At 36.5% G+C, this 18,083-nt stretch overlaps 1 non-coding gene across 1 annotated transcript; it reads right to left on the bottom strand.

Annotated features, from left to right (window-relative positions):
* Positions 1–14,538: 14,538 nt before the first annotated feature.
* TRNAW-CCA (transfer RNA tryptophan (anticodon CCA)) lies at positions 14,539–14,612 on the bottom strand. Its single transcript has one exon. It is a non-coding gene; the product is annotated as a tRNA-Trp (tRNA).
* Between the last annotated feature and the right edge of the window lie 3,471 nt (positions 14,613–18,083).

The raw sequence follows: 18,083 nt of genomic DNA, 5'->3' as shown, positions 1-18,083 counted from the left end.
CATTGATGGCAATACAAATATCAAAACCCTTGATTGTGATGATTGAAAGTAATGCACATACATAGGTATAGGAATCCTGGTTTACATTTTACCATGTACTCTCCTTCAACTAAGTCAATCATACAATTCTTCTCCATACTCATATAGTTCTTCTCCCCCTTTGACAACAATACCAAAGTGAAAGTAAAACATACAGTATCATACTTCACTATTCTGCATCAACAATCTGCAACTTGATGCTCCCCTTGTGGAATAACTCCACTCTACACCAATCCTGCTTCAAGATTTTTCAATTAGCTTTGGGACTGATGTATTCCACATTTGCATAATTGACCTCATGTAGGGGCACAACCCCTAGCTGACCTCTAAGATACTCAAAAGTAGTCTTAGGCATAGGTTTAGTAAAGATATCTGCTAGTTGCTCTTTAGTAGATACATGCTCCAGTAACACATCTTTACTTTGAACATTCTCCCTCAAGAAATGATATTTCAGCTCAATATGCTTGGTTCTAGCATGCCACATCGGGTTCTTCGAGATAATAATTGCACTGGTGTTGTCACATGAAATCTGTACTAGTTTTGCAATCTTCAACTTGAATCCTTCCAGAATGTGTTTCATCCATATTGCGTAGGTACAATTCATATACGCTGCAACATATTTAGCTTCTGCAGTGGACTGTGATATACAGCTTTGCTTCTTGCTACTCTAAGATACAAGTCTTCCTCCAAGAAAGAATGCACCACTAGTTGTGCTCTTCCTGTCATAAATATTTCTTGCCCAGTCTGCATCTATATAAACCTTCAAATCAAAGTTACCTGCATATGGATACCATAATCCATACTCAATAGTACCTTTCAAATATCTAAATATCCTTTTAGTTGCAATCATGTGTGTCTCCTTTGGGTTCTTCTGAAATCTGGCAACTAATCCAGCTGCATGATCAATATTCAGTCTATTGTGAACAACATAATGCAGTTTCCCTATCATTGATTTGTACTCCTTTCCATCAACTGATGTGTTATCATCCTCCTTAGATAGTTTACAACTTGTAACCATTAGTGTCCCAACTGGTTTATAGTCCCCCATTCCAAATGTCTTCAATACCTCTTTCACATATTTAGACTATATGATAAAAATACCACTCTTCATCTATTGAATTTGCAAACCTATGAAGAATTTTATCTCACCTACTAGAGACATTTCAAATTCAGTTTTAATCTCATTTGCAAAGTCATCACTCATGTTGTCATTGCCTCCAAATATGATATCATCCACAAACACTTCACTAACCAGTATTTGATCTCCTTCAGTCTTGAGATATATATTGTTTTCTTCACTGGTTCTCTAAAAACCTATCTTCATCAGGTGTGAATGTAGTCTTTCATACCATGCTCTTGGTGCTTGCTTCAAACCATATAGTGCCCTGTGTAGTTTACACACCATATCCTTTGCATCAATCAAAGCATAACCATCTAGCTATTCAATCTATACTTCCTCTTCTAGTATTCCATTTAGAAATGCTGACTTCACATCCATCTAATATACTTTCAATCCCCTATATGATGCAAATGAAAGTAGAGTCCTAAATCCTTCCAATCTAGCAACTAGTGCAAATGTATTGCCATAGTCTTCTCCTTCTTCCCATGCATAACCTTTGCATACCAATATAGATTTGTTTCTGACTACTACTCCATCTTCATTCAATTTATTCATAAATACCCACTTAGTACCTATCACATTTTTATTCATCGGTATGGGTACTAGGGTCTGTGTATTATTCTTTTCAATCTAGTCAAGCTCCTCTTCCATAGCTTTGATCTAGTGATAATCTCCAAATGCTTCCTTAGCAGTTCTAGGCTCAATAGTGGAGATCATGCAAGAATTCTTTCTAATTCTTCTTTTGGTTAATACTCCAACATCTTTATCTCCAATAATCTGGTCAGGAATATGATTGAGTCTCACATACCTTGGAATGACATGATCATTATCTTCAAGTTCTTCTTCCTCACTATCATCATCTTCTTATGCAGAATCTACTTGTTCCAATTGAACTAGTACTACAACATTCACTTCACCAGCTTCTGGTTTCACCAATTTCGGTTCCAAAGTCAGAATGTAAGGTTCATCTTCCTTTTTCTCCTCACTGGTTTCCCCTGAAACTTCAAGATACTCATCTACTCGGACATCAACACTCTCAATTATTCTCTTTGTTTGGTTGTTGTAACATTTGCAGGCCTTACTCTTGGTGGAGTAACCAAGGAATATGCCTTCATCACTCTTAGCATCAAACTTACCAAGATAGTCACCTCTCTTGATGAAACATTTACTGCCAAAAATCTTAAAAAAACTGACATTAGGTGATCTACCATACCAGTATTTATAAGGAGTTTTATCCTTACCTCTCTATACCAATATCCTTCATAGTGTATACAACTATGCTAACAACTTCTCTCCAAATTTTTTTTGCTACATCTCCTTTTATTAGCATCATTCTAGCAGCTTCAACAACTAACCAGTTGTTCCTCTTTCCACTTTCCTTTTCATCTAGGGCCTTGAATGCCTTGAACTTAGTAAAGGATTTTGTTTTGTCCTTCAAGAATGTGACCCACATCATTCTTGAGCAATCATCAGTGATCATAAAATATCCATCACCTTGAATAGTTTTAGTCCTTATTGGTCCACAAAGATATATATGAACCAAATATAACAAATGTTCTACTAAGAAATATTTGCTCTTAAAAGTTGAGGATGTCATCTTCCCTAACTAACATTCCTTACACAGTGCATTCATTGGTTTGTCCAACTGAGGAAAACCTCTTACTAACTTTGACAATACTATGAAAATTTATATGACAAAATCTTTGATACCAAAGCCAACTATCATCTACTTTAGCAATTAAACATTTGTTGTGTTGTCTTCAAAATCTGATTCACCTCAACATCCTTATAATAAAATGATTTAAACTCTATGCAGAAGAGATATTAAAGGGAAGGAAACTCTTAGGACAACATATGACAAGGTTTGATTTAACCTTCTACACTTCGGACTTACTCAGAGTCCAGGCGGGTATACCTTTGTGAACTAAATTTATATTTTCAAAAGATAAATCCATAGCAAACCATTCCAGAAAAACAGTGGATCTAATCACCTTGAAACTAACTAAAACAAAGGAATGAAAATTATACTCATATTTAGTATTTTGATCTACAAAACATGCAATAGACAACCTTGATCTATACCAGTGCCTTATTCAAGGTCACAGAGTCATCAAAATTCAAACAATACTCCCCAAACAGAATATCTCTACACATCCCATTGGCTCGGCTTTTGTTAATCCCTATATATGCCTGACATACATGAGAATTTATGCACATTAAATCAAACTATTCTCATCAAGATTCAAAATATCCTATGAAGAATTTACTGGTAGAGGCGATCCCTGCATATTTAATTTCCCTCCTAAAGAGAAAATCTAGCGAGCACATCTACTGAAAATTGCCTTACAATTCCCATTCAAACAAATAAAACCCTGGATTATTCAAAATGAAACAATAAACAACTGCAAGCACATTCAAAGACGACACAAATTTTTACTCAAAACCGATGGTCTGTATATTGATATATTTTCAAGAGAGTATTACAAAAACTTTTGAATATTCTCCATTACACTTAGAAAAGCTCAGATAAATTTCTGCAGCATTTTCTTACAATTATTTGCGATCTCTTTTCTCTTAGTCCTTGTATCCATTTATAACAATATGGATGCATATAGCTTCAGACTTTCCTAGGAGAATTTGTTACAATTGTTGCTTCTCAAGAAGAAGTTACAAAACCTTTTGCAAAAATGGTTACAAGTCCTTCTCGACCTCTGTAGCTTCTTCAACTTGCTGTTTGGTTGCAACCTCTTCTAACTATTTAGGAGTGCCCTCTAACTGCTCTACATCATAAATGGCATATTTTGCTGTCCATTCATTGTACACATCATCAGTGGGCCATATGAAATTAATCACTTTTGTGTTAGCCTTGGTCAACCTTTTCTAGGAATTTCTCATCTTGTTGACTTCTGAATTAAGAAAACCATAATGAGACTTGATTTTCTCTATCTCCTGAATTGTCACAACAAAGAAGGAAGCATCATCTAGATCAACAACTCCTTTAATTCTAGCTGACAGTTTGGCCTCTACTTCCTTGAGCCACACTTGTTTGTCCTTCAGTTGATCTAGGCTGGCAAAAACTCTCGGGAGCAACTCAAAAACCTGGTCAGCATACTCCTTTTTGTACAAGTTAATTTTCCTATCAGCATTATCCACCCCTTCTGCTAATTTTACTAGGTCTTTGGTGGTATCACAAGTGGATTTGATGATAGGATTGGCCCTTGCTTCATCATAAGATGCACAAATTGACTCCAAGTCCTACTCTCTAGGCCTCCATTTGTCAAAAATATTTGTCAGAATGGCTTTATCTCCATTGAGCTCATCCCTCATATCCAAAATCTTGCTTATGTTATTATATAGCAATGAGGCACTCATTGTATCTGCAAAACTTGAAATAGTAACCCTTACTCTATCCTCATATTTCTTGGCATATAGGGCTTGAGCCTATTTCAAATTCTCTAGCTCTTAAGGAGTAATCTCAATCATCTGGGAGCTGGAAGGTGCTGGAGATGGTGGGAACTCAATGATGGGGCTACTAGGTGGAGGTCTTGCAGGAGAGGAGGAGATCATTAGTGTTGAAGACTCACCTTGATGGTATTGTCCTGTCAACTGGCTCTGCAACTTAGCAATAATGCTATCCTTACCTCTTACCTTCTCCTTAGCACTATTATAGGCCTTCAGAATTGTCTCCAACTTGACTTGGAGGTCTTCTTTTTCCTTGGCTTCCTTTTCTGCTACTGTAAGACTAAACTTTACAGTCTCTAACACAGTGCTAGCAGCTTCTACCACCCCTGTGCTCTGGACTCTCTTTACTATCATTCCACCAAGGTAGCTTGACCCTTGGGTATCTTTGCTTTTCTTATTTTCATTTCTCTTGAGAGACCACATGACGAGTGAAGCATTATCCTTGCTGAAAGTGATTCCCTCCATGGGTTTAGTTTCTTTCCTCACTGCCTCTAGTACCAGGGCATCTGCTATATCCCACTCAGGGAGAATAAGCACTCTAGCTTGTGCCACCATATCCCTTCCTTGCTCAGGAGTGATGGTCTTAAATTCTTCGATCATTTCCTGTTTTATTTCTTTCTCTACCAGAGCTAGATCTTTGTTAGGATGCTCACCTTTTCTCTTCTCGCATCTTGCATTGTATTTATCTATATTTTGTTTCCATACAAACTGCATAAACGCTCCTGAGGTAACAAAATTGTTGTCAGCCAAGAAATCATCATTGGCTTGCTTTATCTCAGGATCCAACTCCTGGCCTTTAATTTTAGTGGTGGTAATGTCCATTTTGGTAGCAAGGGGTTCTTTTGGAATTCCTTCCTCTACCTCATCATATGTGTAGGCAATTTCCCCTAAACTGCCCAACTGTAAAAGTTGCTCAGCTGCTGCTTGCTCATCTCCTATGTGGATAGGGGATTGGGATGGAGAGTACAAAGGTGTAATATATTGTACCTCTTTTCCTACTCTCTGCCTTTTAGGGCTCTCTTGGATGTCAATGACATCTTGTATCTTCCTCTTTCCTTTAGAGGTAGAGGGCTCCCCTGTTGTGGGCATCAACACACTATAACTAGATTTCTTGTTTAGGGTGTAGTCACCAGGAGGGATTGCTTTGGTGGTGGTAGACCTACTTAGAATCATTCTTGCCTTTTCAGGGTTTCTTTTAATCATAGCTTCCCACTTCTTCTTCAGGGTCTGCATCACATCTTCAAAGAAAACAATTAAAAATTTTATTTCTCCTCCAGAGGGAAAAAGCTAGACAATGGGTCATAGCTGCCATCAAACTGATGCACAAAGTCTAAGGCTTTCTTATAAGCCACCCATTTTTCTTTCCTTAGTTCCTGCTCATCCAATTCAAATACATTTCTAATGAGGTCCTCAGGAAACTAAAATTGATGGGGTATTCCTCTGCACACTGCCCTCTTCCTGAATATGCCATTGAATAAGTCTTCTAGATCTACACACCTGCATATTGTAGTTGACAAATGATAGGGTTTGAGAAAGTCTTCAAAACAATTCCAACCTCCCTTGGTTATTATAAATTGATGGGCTATGGTAACCGTAGGGAAAATAGTCCCTTTACCCCTGCCGGTTAGCTCTACCTCTTGTACACTACCAATCTATTTAAGGACTTCTGCAATTCCTACTTTGAGAGGGACCTGATAGGGCAACAAGAATGGAGTGCCTTTAAAACTAAAAACTCTAAAAACTATTGAGACTGGGTACAGATAAATGTCACCCCAATTATGAACAATCTTTATATTTTCTGCAAATTCTTTTGGTCTAATAAAATCCAAAAGAACCTTGGGGATTCTTGGGTTCTCTGAGCAGAGGAGAGTCCTAATCTTGGATGCAAAATATTTATCAAATTTTAAGAAACTGGCATCCTCTCTATCCCATGACAAGACAATACTCCATAGTTGCACTGGCATCTTTTCTCCTTCCTTCTCTTTGATGAGGTCCAATCCACTGGCAAAGTAATCACCACCTTTGAACAGAAATAGATGCATAAGGAGTGAATACCATCTGAAAGGCCTATCCACCTTTCCATTTTTTATTCCTATTAACCCTCCATGGATAGCATCAGCAATGAAAGAAGCATAATCAAATGCTACTGCAAGGGAGGGATTCAAAATCTGAGCAATCATTAACAAGTAGTGATTAGGCATATTTGCCTCAGCATCTTCTCCGAAAACCTGCAAAGTGACCAATACATTCCCCTGGCCCTGAGAGTGAACAGATTTAATGAGAAGGGCTCTTCTGTGTTGGGTCCTACAACTGTCAACCCACCTATCTTCACAAAAAATTCCTTAAGAGGCCCACTCCTAAGGTGATTCCTCTATGCACCATATACTTGAGCTAATGATTTAAAGTTTATGGGTTCCAAAAAAATTGTAAACTCATTGAGCCCAAAAGCACTTCTGAACACTTCATTATTAATTTCAATAAGGGCTTTTCCTTTTATGTCCCTAATGCTTTTGGTAATTGGATCATAGTTGTGTGCAATTTGAGTCAATAGATCCATGTCCATGAATACCCCTGGGACTACCAACTTCCCTACATCTAACTCCCATATGCTATTTTGTGGGGCCAGAGAATTCCTCATTCCAAATCCAACCTAAACAATCCGACCTGTGGATCTCTCAACTAGTTGCCCTTGTCATATAGCCCTTCTCCTATCTTCAAACGAGGAGCTCTAGGAACTAACTCTTTTACTTTTGATGCCTGGTTAGTTGACAATGTCAACTGCTCAAGAAAATCATCACAAATGGCCCTCTCCTGATAATTAACCTTCCCGAAGAACTCTCTCTCAATCAAAAAAACTAACCCAAATGGTTCAGTGACAAATCAAGACCTCAATTAAAACACTACTAAGCAATTGCCACACAGGAGTACAAGAAAACCTGATTTTAGCTCGAAGGAATCTTCTCTGCAATTGAATTGACTCGCTCTGTATCTAAAGACAAAAGCTCTGTATCTCTTCTTCTACAACAGTTCTTTTGAATGATACCTTTATTCAATCGACAGGAGATCATATATGGTACCCAGGTCTTAACTGCAACATTGATTCCGCATGCTTCGGCCGTCCCTTCAGAATTGAATTCATGAGAGAATTCATATTTTTTTCTCCAACGGGCCACAATGTTCCTGCAATTCTTTCCTTTCACTCTTTTTCTATTTCGTGAAGCATAATGTTTAGGCAATTTCGTTAAGCAAAATCACGCCAACCATCCAATCAAAAGAGACTTAATCGGCCGTTATACTAACTTAATAGTCTTGCCTTCGCACTGGGTCCCACCTCCTTTTCACCATTTCATAGACTTTATCTTTCGAGCACTTCTCCTTTGTGAAACCACGCCAGACGTTACATGGAATTCTAACTACTCGGCATTTAACTCTCACTGGGACCGCTGACATTTTACTAATCACGCCTTTACCTTGACTGCTAGCGGTCTTTTGCTATTTCGTGGAGCTTAAACATCTGTCAACTTTGGGCTGCGAAACAACGCGAAGCATCAGATTAATTCAGAGATGACCATCCTTTAAGGGAAACCCTTTATGCCTGCTTTGCTTATGCCACCTTTTTATTGGTTATTGATTACCATGTGGCACTCAACCATTGGTTTTAGAAAACTGTTCAAGCCTAGTTCCATGTTGGCCACGTGTTTCTCCCTTTTACCACTGGTTACACCTTGGTGGGCCCTCAGCTTCTTCTGAAATGACGTGTCCATAGACACGTCACCATCTAGCTTGACACCTAGATGAACCTCTTTTACTTTCGCTATTTTGTGGAGCATATCCTTCAAGCATCTCACAACCACAAAATAGCGCCGATCATTAGATCAAAACAAAGTCGATCCTCTTTTAACTTTATGTTTTATCTTCCTTTGGGGACAAAAAACCTTTTCGCCATTTTGCAAGGCATAAAACACAAGCACCTTACCCTTGCCAATTCATGTGGGCCGTTAGATTATTTTTTACTTGCTCGATGCTTAACCATTTGAACAGACTCCGGCAGATGTGGGCCCTTCGATTGAACCTCAAACACCTGGCATCTAGTCACTTTTAGAGCTGACATGTCAGTCTTTCATTTGCGGAGAAAAAAAACTAGGTTCCAAGTAATTTTTACCACCTGCATCTGCCAGGTCACCTCTTACCCCACGATATGACTCACCTTTGGGACCCACCTTCTTTTAACCCTTGGAACTGCCTCGCTAACTATTATGGCCTCTGCCACATGCAACCATTTCACTCACTCTCTAGACCAGCTGGATTGTCTACTTGGAGTGCCACATCATTTCGCCACTTCACGAAAGATAATTGTCAAGCATTTTCATCCTGCAAAATAGCGCAAACCGTCAGATCAAATGGGACTTGATCACCTTTTAGTCACTTTTAAAATCCTCGCATGCAAGGTCCCACCAAAAGCTTTCGCCATTTCATGAAAGGTATTTCGCTTGCAAGTTCAGGCTGCGAAATAACACCAGCCATTGGATCTTGGACAAGATGAGACCTCTTTAAATCGGACCAAAATCGCCATTTAGAACACAAAGCCCTTTCACCATTTCGCGGGTCTTAATCCATGCACAACTTCGCCTAGTGAAATAGCAAAAACCATAGATCTTCCTGAGAGATGCACACCACTTACTGGGCCCAACAACATTAGGAGGGAAATATATAAGGCATAAAATTTTACAATTTAATTTAAAAGACTGCCTAGGCAAATGACAAGGGGGGACACTTCCGATGAACCTGGAACCCATTACTTAAGTGGATAAAGTAACGAAGAAATAGAACCAGAGGGTTTTTTGATAAAACATTGAATGATTTGAAACTAAAAACCCTAAACCCTTAAGACCTAACACAAAGCTGAAGCAATTGATAGCATGTCTAATTCAAAATTTCAAAATCATAGCCAATTATGAGAAAGGAAAACCCATTTTTTAAACAGTGATAATATGTTGACTTTAGAATAAGGTGAAATAAGTTACCTTTTGTGTTCTTGTCGGTTGCAATTAGTTCACCTTTGCTCCCATAGATTTTGCACATTCCATTCTTAAATTCCAATGGATAACCTCTATCATTGAGTTGAGATACACTTAAAAGATTGTGCTTTAGTCCTTCAACCTAGTAGACATCATCTACACTACTCTTTCCATTAGGAGAAATGGTTCCCTTTCCTTATACCATGTAGGGTGAGTCATTTCCAAATCTCACAACTCCTCCATAAAATTACTTCAATGTAAGAAATTTACTCCAGTCACTGGTCATCTGGTGTGAGCAACCACTATCTATGATCCAATCATCAAAACTATCCATGAGAGAAACTAATGCTTTCTAATCAGATGTCTCTTCTTTAATGGCAACAAAGACAGTGTCTTCATTAGCATCTCCCTCAGATTCCGCATCAGTGATACCACCATTAACTTCAATGAGACAATTTATTTTGCCTTTTCCTTTGTACTTCTTGTACTTCTCACGCTTATGCTCATTGTCACTATTAGGACAATTAGCTGCAATATGTCCAATTTTGTTGCATGCAAAACACTTCAAAGGTAATTTACCTCTGTACTTTCTAGTACCTCTGGGTAATCACTTGGCCAATAATGCTTCAAGCTCAATCAGACTATCTTCATCATCAACTTCTCTATTGGATCTGGACTCATAACTGTGACTAACATCTGTTCTTTTCCTCATAGGTGGGTTAGAAACTGAATCTCTAAATGTAGATTCAGATTTTTGAGCACTACCATCATAACCATTTAATTCAAATGCAGTAAGTTTACCAATGATGGAGTCAAGATTTACCTTTGTTTTATCAATAGGCTTTAGCTCCTGAATGGCCACAACTCGGATAGCGTAGACCATTAGAAGGGTTCTCAACACCTTACTGAACACTATGGTATCCTCCACTTTACTACCAAGACTCTTGATCTCACCAACTATATCCTTGATCCTCTGACCATACTGTTGAATATTCTTACCATCAGCCATCCGCATGTCATCAAATTTACCTCTCAGACTCTGTTCTTTGGCAATCTTCACATGCTCATCACCGTTATAAATTTCCTCAAGTTTCTTCCACACATCATAGGTAGTCTCCAGACCATGGACATCAACATACTCTAAATCAGACAAAGAACTGATAATGGCCTCCAATGCTTGATTATTATCTTGTTGTTCTTTCTTTTGATCATCAGACATAGTCCCACTAGGTGCAACATATTGTGTAACAATATGTTCCCAATATTGACTTCTTAGACTCTTGATATATATTTTAACCTGATCACTCCATATTCTATAGTTTTCCCTATTAAACTTCAGACCTTCTTTCTTCATCATGTTCTTCTAGATCTTTACCCCAAGTTGTTAGGCTTAGACACTAGAGGACCTGAAATGATTTGATACCAATTGATGGTATGATGAATCAATAAGGATCCATACAACTACTGAGAGTGGGGGGGGTGAATCAGTAGATATAAAACTGACTAAACTTCCACCAACCTCTAAAACAATCTCACAAGTCAAACTGCAATATCACTGTCAAGTATACTGGTTGACTGTCATAACAGAATAATAGTATAACAACTCTAACATTCTCAAACCATTTAACAAAAAAATTCATATACTTTGCTAACAATAGTAAAACCACAATTTAGATTACTGTCGGTCATTTTATCATACCTAAGTGGATTTAACAGTTAAGCAAATTAACCATATCAAACATAACCATACAAACCATTCACCACTTGACACAATGATTTTTGACGTGGAAACCCAAATGGGAAAAACCATGGTAGGGATGAATACCCACAAGTATTATGAACTCTTCAGAAGTTTTCCCTATTAGGAGCTAAGCCTGTAAAAACTTTACAAAAATTCTTGTTAAGAACAGATCCTGTTAGGGACCACCCGGTTAAGGGATTGACTATAATGCCCTGTTATAAGAAATACCCTGTTAGGAGTAACCTCAGTATAGAAATCCAAGCTAATGGATCACCTGGTTAGAGGAATTAGATAGCACTAAGCTAGTTAAAGCTTACCCGATTAAGGGATTTGACTATTGTAATTGTTAGAGAACAACAGGGGTTTGATTATCTGGTAAATAGAACTACTTTGCTTGATCAGATCCTTTTCATGCTTCTATTTGCCTTCACAAATACTATAGATACACCTTTTAGTTTGGCAACCAAATCCACTAACACTTAACCAAAATTGCCAAGATTACAACAAAACAACTCATCGACCTTATAAGCAAAACACTAGGTCGGTAACACATCACAAACCTAAGATCTCATAGAGATTACAAACAAATTAGTTCAAGTATGACTGTTAGATTACATAGAAATAATCGCACATTGTTCAAGACAACGTCGGACACTCCTTGATCACCACTTTATTGATTCCTGTAGCTCATCATGCGGTTTCCTCTTCATGTAATGTATTCACTCATTCCCAAGATAAAACCGTTATCTCTACGTGCCAAAAAACATTTGAAACTCTTCACATACAACATGCATATGTGGCATGGTCATTACCATTCATCATTTGATCATAAAACAATACAACCAATTCACCAAGCTCCATCAGTTAGGGTTTGTCACATCAATAGGTAGGGTTACCAGTTGATCTTACTGCTTCTTAAGTAATACTGGTTTCCTTCACTAGCTCACCTACCGATTGCAAAACAACATCATCACCGGTTACAATTGACATCAATGACAACACAATATTTCATCAATGCAATCTTCAAACAAAATACCAACATGAACTTTGCAAACAGTTGTTGAACACTCTCCTCCTTATCACTTGGAGCCATAGGAGTAGATTGCTCCATTTGACTCACAGCCAGTTGATAATTGTGGAGTGTTCTGTACAATTGCGGGAAGGAAGTAAACTGAGACAAAATAAGTTTTTCCTTCATATCTTTTTTTAAATTAGAAATGAAAATTATTTGAATATCATTATCAAGTACATGAAAAGAAATTTGAGCACACAAATGCTTATATCTACTAATGAAATTAGTCACTTTTTCTTTAACACCTTGTTTACAATATACATTAAATCAGTCAAAGTTATTTTAGGACCAATGTTGTTTTGAAATTGTTGGATGAAAGCATTTGCCAATTGTTGAAAGGAGGTGATAGAATAAGAAGGAAAAGAGAAATACCATTGTAAAGTCTTATCTCTTAGTGTTATTGTAAACAATTTTGCAAGCAATCGTTTATCATAAGAAAAATCAGTACACAAGGTTTGAAATATTTTGACATGCGTAAGAGGATTACCTTTTCCATTATAGAGTTCCAATTGAGGGATCTCAACATGTTTAGGTGGCACAGATTGAACAATATCAAGAGAAGGAGGGCTTGCAACATCAAAGGTGGGTACACTAAACTTGGATTGACTCATAGAAGCAATTTGTTGTTGTAAGGAAGACACAGTTTGAGCAAGATTGTTAATTGTCACTTTGGTAGAAGAATTGATGTTAGACAAAGGTGATTGAGAAGGTGGTGTGATGTTATTGAAAGAAGGAATGGGCTAAGAATAAGGTGGTTGGACATTATGATAAGTAGGAAAACAAACACTTAAAGGAGGAATAAATTTGTTGAAGGAATTGCCCCCTTGTGTCACATTAATTGGTTGAGGAATAATAGGAACACTCATGGAAGACATAGGTAAAGATGGAGGATTAAATGAAGAAGACAGATTGACCCCATGACCAATGGTTGTAGGAATGCTATTTTGATTTGTAGTAGCCATGATGTTGGAGGTAAAAGTAGGAATACTAGTCATGAGAGTAGTAAAAGGAATTGAAGGATTGACTTGTGTTGGAGGTTGTGAATAACCTAGGGTGTTGGCACAACTCTTCATAGGAATGACATTAGAATCAACAATATGAATAAAAAGAAATCGATGAATAGTGGAAATTATCTTGATCGAATTGTAACTATGTTATTCTATTCCTATTTTCCTTTAGAAGTTCTTTTACAAAAAAAGGATTTCAGGTTTTACTAAAAAACCTGCCCTTAAAATTAAAGGGGCATATGGAAAAAGTGAATACATTTATAGCGTACGGTGTTTTTACTATGCTTGGCTGTAGCAAAATTTTTTTTCGTTCTAAAGACTAGTAGAGATAATGTAAGGTGATTTAATCAAAATCATTGTCAAATTCATTCATCTAATACTTGGTATTAGACTATTACGTAGGATAAATTGTAAAATTACTACACAATTGGTATTTATTTTATTTATGAGTGGGAGATTTCATCTTCACTTTTTTTATAACAGAATACCTTTTTATTGTCTATTCTCTCTATGTTTGTTCATAACAATTAACAATTGTTAGATATTCCATTCTAACTTTGTATGTATTTATTTCAACTCTTTTTTTTGCTCCTAGATAAAAAAATTGAGGTAATTGCCTGACAAAAATACGTATCAATCATTGCTTTTTTTCATCGATCTCTTCCATGCTTACTATAATTAGTTATTTTGGTTTTTTATTAGCTTTGCTTATTTTCACCTCAGTCCTATTCATCGGGTTAAGCAGTATACGACTTATTTGAAATAAAATAAAACCCTCAATAGGGATTGAGATTCCGAGTCAATTTGAGGTACTATGTAGATTAGCTATTAATCCTTACCTATTCTTTTTTAATAAAAAAAATATGATTGAAGTTTTGTTATCCGGAATTGTGTTAGGTCTAATTCCTATAACTTTGGCTGGATTATTTGTAACTGCATATTTACAGTACCGACGCGGTGATCAATTGGATATTTGATTTAGGACCATATTATGAAGGGGTCTCCTACTGATTCTGAAGGATCAGATTCCATTAGCTTTTTCAGTTTAAGTGACAAGAAGATCGGATAAAAAGCAGAATCACGCTCTGTAGGATTTGAACCTATGACATCAGGTTTTGGAGACCTGCGTTCTACCAAACTGAACTAAGAGCACTTTTTTTTTTAAGCAAAGAAGGGCCTTTTTGACTCTTAAAACATTTTTGCATGTGGTATGCCTCAATCACCGATTATTGATGTTTCTTTGAATAAAAATCGCTCGATTTTTTTTTCTTTTCTTTTATAAAAAAAAAGAAAGAATACTAGGTAGGGATGACAGGATTTGAACCTGCGACATTTTGTACCCAAAACAAACGCGCTACCAAACTGCGCTACATGCAATGCCACACAATATATCAATTCCATTCTTATCACTTTGAATCATGCACTTAAGGCCTTCAATTAATGGAAGAGCTTCACTATTAGGGTATTCTTGGGGCATCCATAATTGAAAGTTATCAAATTGATTGTCCAATGTGGAAAGTTGATCTATAGAGACCCTAGTTAACGCTTCTTCTTCATCATGGGATTCATCAATGGGGTGAATAGGCACATGAATAGGATGGGAAGAGTTAGCATGATCCTCATTAAAGAAGTCACCCAAATTAGGCTCCATCTCCTTGGTATTTAAACCTTGGGAAGCCTTAATTCTAATGCTTCATCTAATGGGGATAGGGTAGGTAGGACTAATAATGGTAAAACTCATGCACTAGAGGGAATGTTTGAATTTTGAATTTTGAAACAAAGCTTACAAAATTGATTAATGCAAAATATAAGAAAATAATGATTACATAATTTGAACTTTGTTGGGGGAAGAGGATGACACAATTTCCAAAAATGAAAGGAAATTGAAATTTTAAAATTAGGGCCAAGGGAATATCACTTAATTTTAAAATCAATTTTTTTTTAAATCAAGGCAGACTATAATTAACCTCTTAATTTAAAAAAATTTCTTGAAATTTGAAATGTTGAATTTTGAAGGTATTTTTGATTCTAGAGGGATCAAAAATTGATAAAATAAGCCAATCTTCTGGATTTAGGCTATTAAATATAGTCATAACAGTCTCCCAAAATTTCAGGAAAAATACCGAGGACCGTGGTGGGAACGCACATGGTCTGACCAACTTTTTTCAAAATTTTCAGGGATGGATATTACGATGATTTTAAAGCTAACCCCAAAAAACTGATGAATTTTACAACCTCTAGATGGGTGAAATAATGGTGCAAATGTGAAAATAGGACCTTATTAGGGTTTTGAAGAAAAAGAGGAATTGAATTGCAAATTTGAAAAAGGACAAACCTAATGGATAGGGACACCATGGAAAATGTTTAGAAATCTGAATTGGAATTAAATTGATTTTAAATTTGCACAAAATCCAAATAATTTTGAAAATTAGGGTTTTATGACCTAGCCACTTCATTGTAAAATTTGAATTGTAGGATTGAAGACAAATCTAAGAACAATTAGAATTCTGAAAATTAAATGGAAATCCAATTTTTGCACAAGTTCAAGATGATTTTTGAAAATTAGGGTTTTAACAAGTAACCTCTTAATTTTGTAAATTTTAATTACAAATTGAACTGTACAATGAGGAAATTGAATTTGATAATCAAAACAATTTTTCAGATCTAAGATAACCACAAGCAATTTTTTACAACTTACAAGTTCAATTTTAAATTTAAAAACTAGGGTTTTTAATGATTTAACCACTAAGTTTGCAGAAATTTGAAACTTGTAAATGAAAAATATGCAATTTTGTTCAAAGGAAAGAATGCAAGACGTCGGGTTCACCAAAATGTAATGGTAAAAAATGGTGATTGATGAGATCGAGGGGAAAACTACTCTTTCTCTCAAAGAGAGATGAGAGTTTCACTATACCTCAAGACAAAGTCACCCTATGAATTTGAGGAAAAGTTGCCTGGACCATGGCGAGAACGTACATTGTCCTCTGAAAAATCCGTGAAATGAAAAGGGTTTTTCTACCTTTGTAAATGGATCCCAAATCTGAAAGTACAACTATGCACCTGCAACCGACACATAGAAAAGAGAGGAAAATGAGTTGGGATTGGGGGTTTGCCTTTAGGTGAAACCCCAATTTTGGAATTAACCAAGTAATGAAAGAAAGTACTTGCAAGTAGTTGTAAATGAAAGATTGAATTGTAAAACACCTCAAGGGAGGTTGTGATAGCAATTTTGATAGAAACTCTTGTGTGGATTTGAATGTTGGAATCAATCTCCTCTTCAATGGTTGAATCATTGACTTGAATGCAACGCCTAGCCTTGAAGGGAGACTTGAGAATGCTCAATGCTGGAAAAGAATGCTTGAAGGCTCTTGAATGCTTGATCACTTGTGCAACTTGAATTTATCCAACTTCAACCTATCCAACTTATGCAAATGAGAGGATGAATGCCCCTTAAATATGTTAGGACTTGAGAAGGACAACTGAGAGGGGGGGGGTGAATCAGTTGTGAACTAGTTGTCAATAAATTATAACCCAAATGATCTCCAAGTTATCATCATTTCTAGTAAACAATATATCCTATTGGTGAGCATATATCGGTGACTGTGCATACGCCAATATCCATGTCGGTGAGCACAAAGTGTCAGTTCAACAATAAACCAGTATAACCATAGTTCCAAATCAACAATCTAGACCTCCAAGAAGATAAGTGTTGACATCAATGACAAAACCAATGCAAAACATGATGAATTCATCCATAATACATGAGGTAGATTTGCTTCTCTCCAGTATACATGAGGTAGATTTGCTTCCATTAACATGGTTCTAGCTGCATCCAGAATAGTTATGTTCTTCCTTTCCACAACTCCATTTTGTTGGGGTGTCCGAGGTGCTGATAGTTGTCTTTTGATTCCATTCACTTCATAGAATTCATTAAATTCTCTAGATGTAAATTTTCCTCCTTGATCTGATCTCAAACATTTGATTTTCTTGCCGGTTTCACTTTCTACCATTGCCTTGTATATCTTTTGTCTTCCAAAAGCTTCTGATTTCTCCCTGAGAAAAGTAACCCAACACATTCTAGAATAATCATCAATTATTAGCATAAAGTATCTATCTCCTTGTAGACTTCTTGTTCTTGCTGGACCACATAAATTAGTATGAATTAAATCAAGAATATTATTTGATTTTTTAGTAATGCTCTTAAATATTGTTCTAACTTGCTTTCCCATTTGACATTCCTTACATACCGGATTATGAGGTTTCACAATCTTAGGTGAATCCCTTCCTGCCTTAGTTGAACTAACCTTTACAATGCAATCAAAATTCACATGACAGAGTCTCTTATGCAATAACCAACTTTCATTAATGTGTGCAATCAAACATGTCTTATCACTGCTATTCAAGTGAAAGATATTACCTTTAGTCTGATTACCGGTTGCAATCTCCAATCCGGTTTTGTTTATGATTTTGCATTTTCCATTCTTGAATTGTAACTGAAATCCTTTTTCCACTAACTGACGAACACTCAAAAGATTATGCTTTAAACCTTCTACATAATAAACATTGTCAGTATTATGCTTACCATCCAAAGATATAGTGCCTCTTCCTTTGATTAAACAAGATT

This window comes from Cryptomeria japonica, chromosome 5 (genome assembly GCF_030272615.1).
Source record: "Cryptomeria japonica chromosome 5, Sugi_1.0, whole genome shotgun sequence".
Taxonomy (NCBI): Eukaryota; Viridiplantae; Streptophyta; class Pinopsida; order Cupressales; family Cupressaceae; genus Cryptomeria; species Cryptomeria japonica.
Note: the sequence above shows the minus strand (reverse complement) of the source record. Positions and strands in the feature narration are given on the sequence as shown.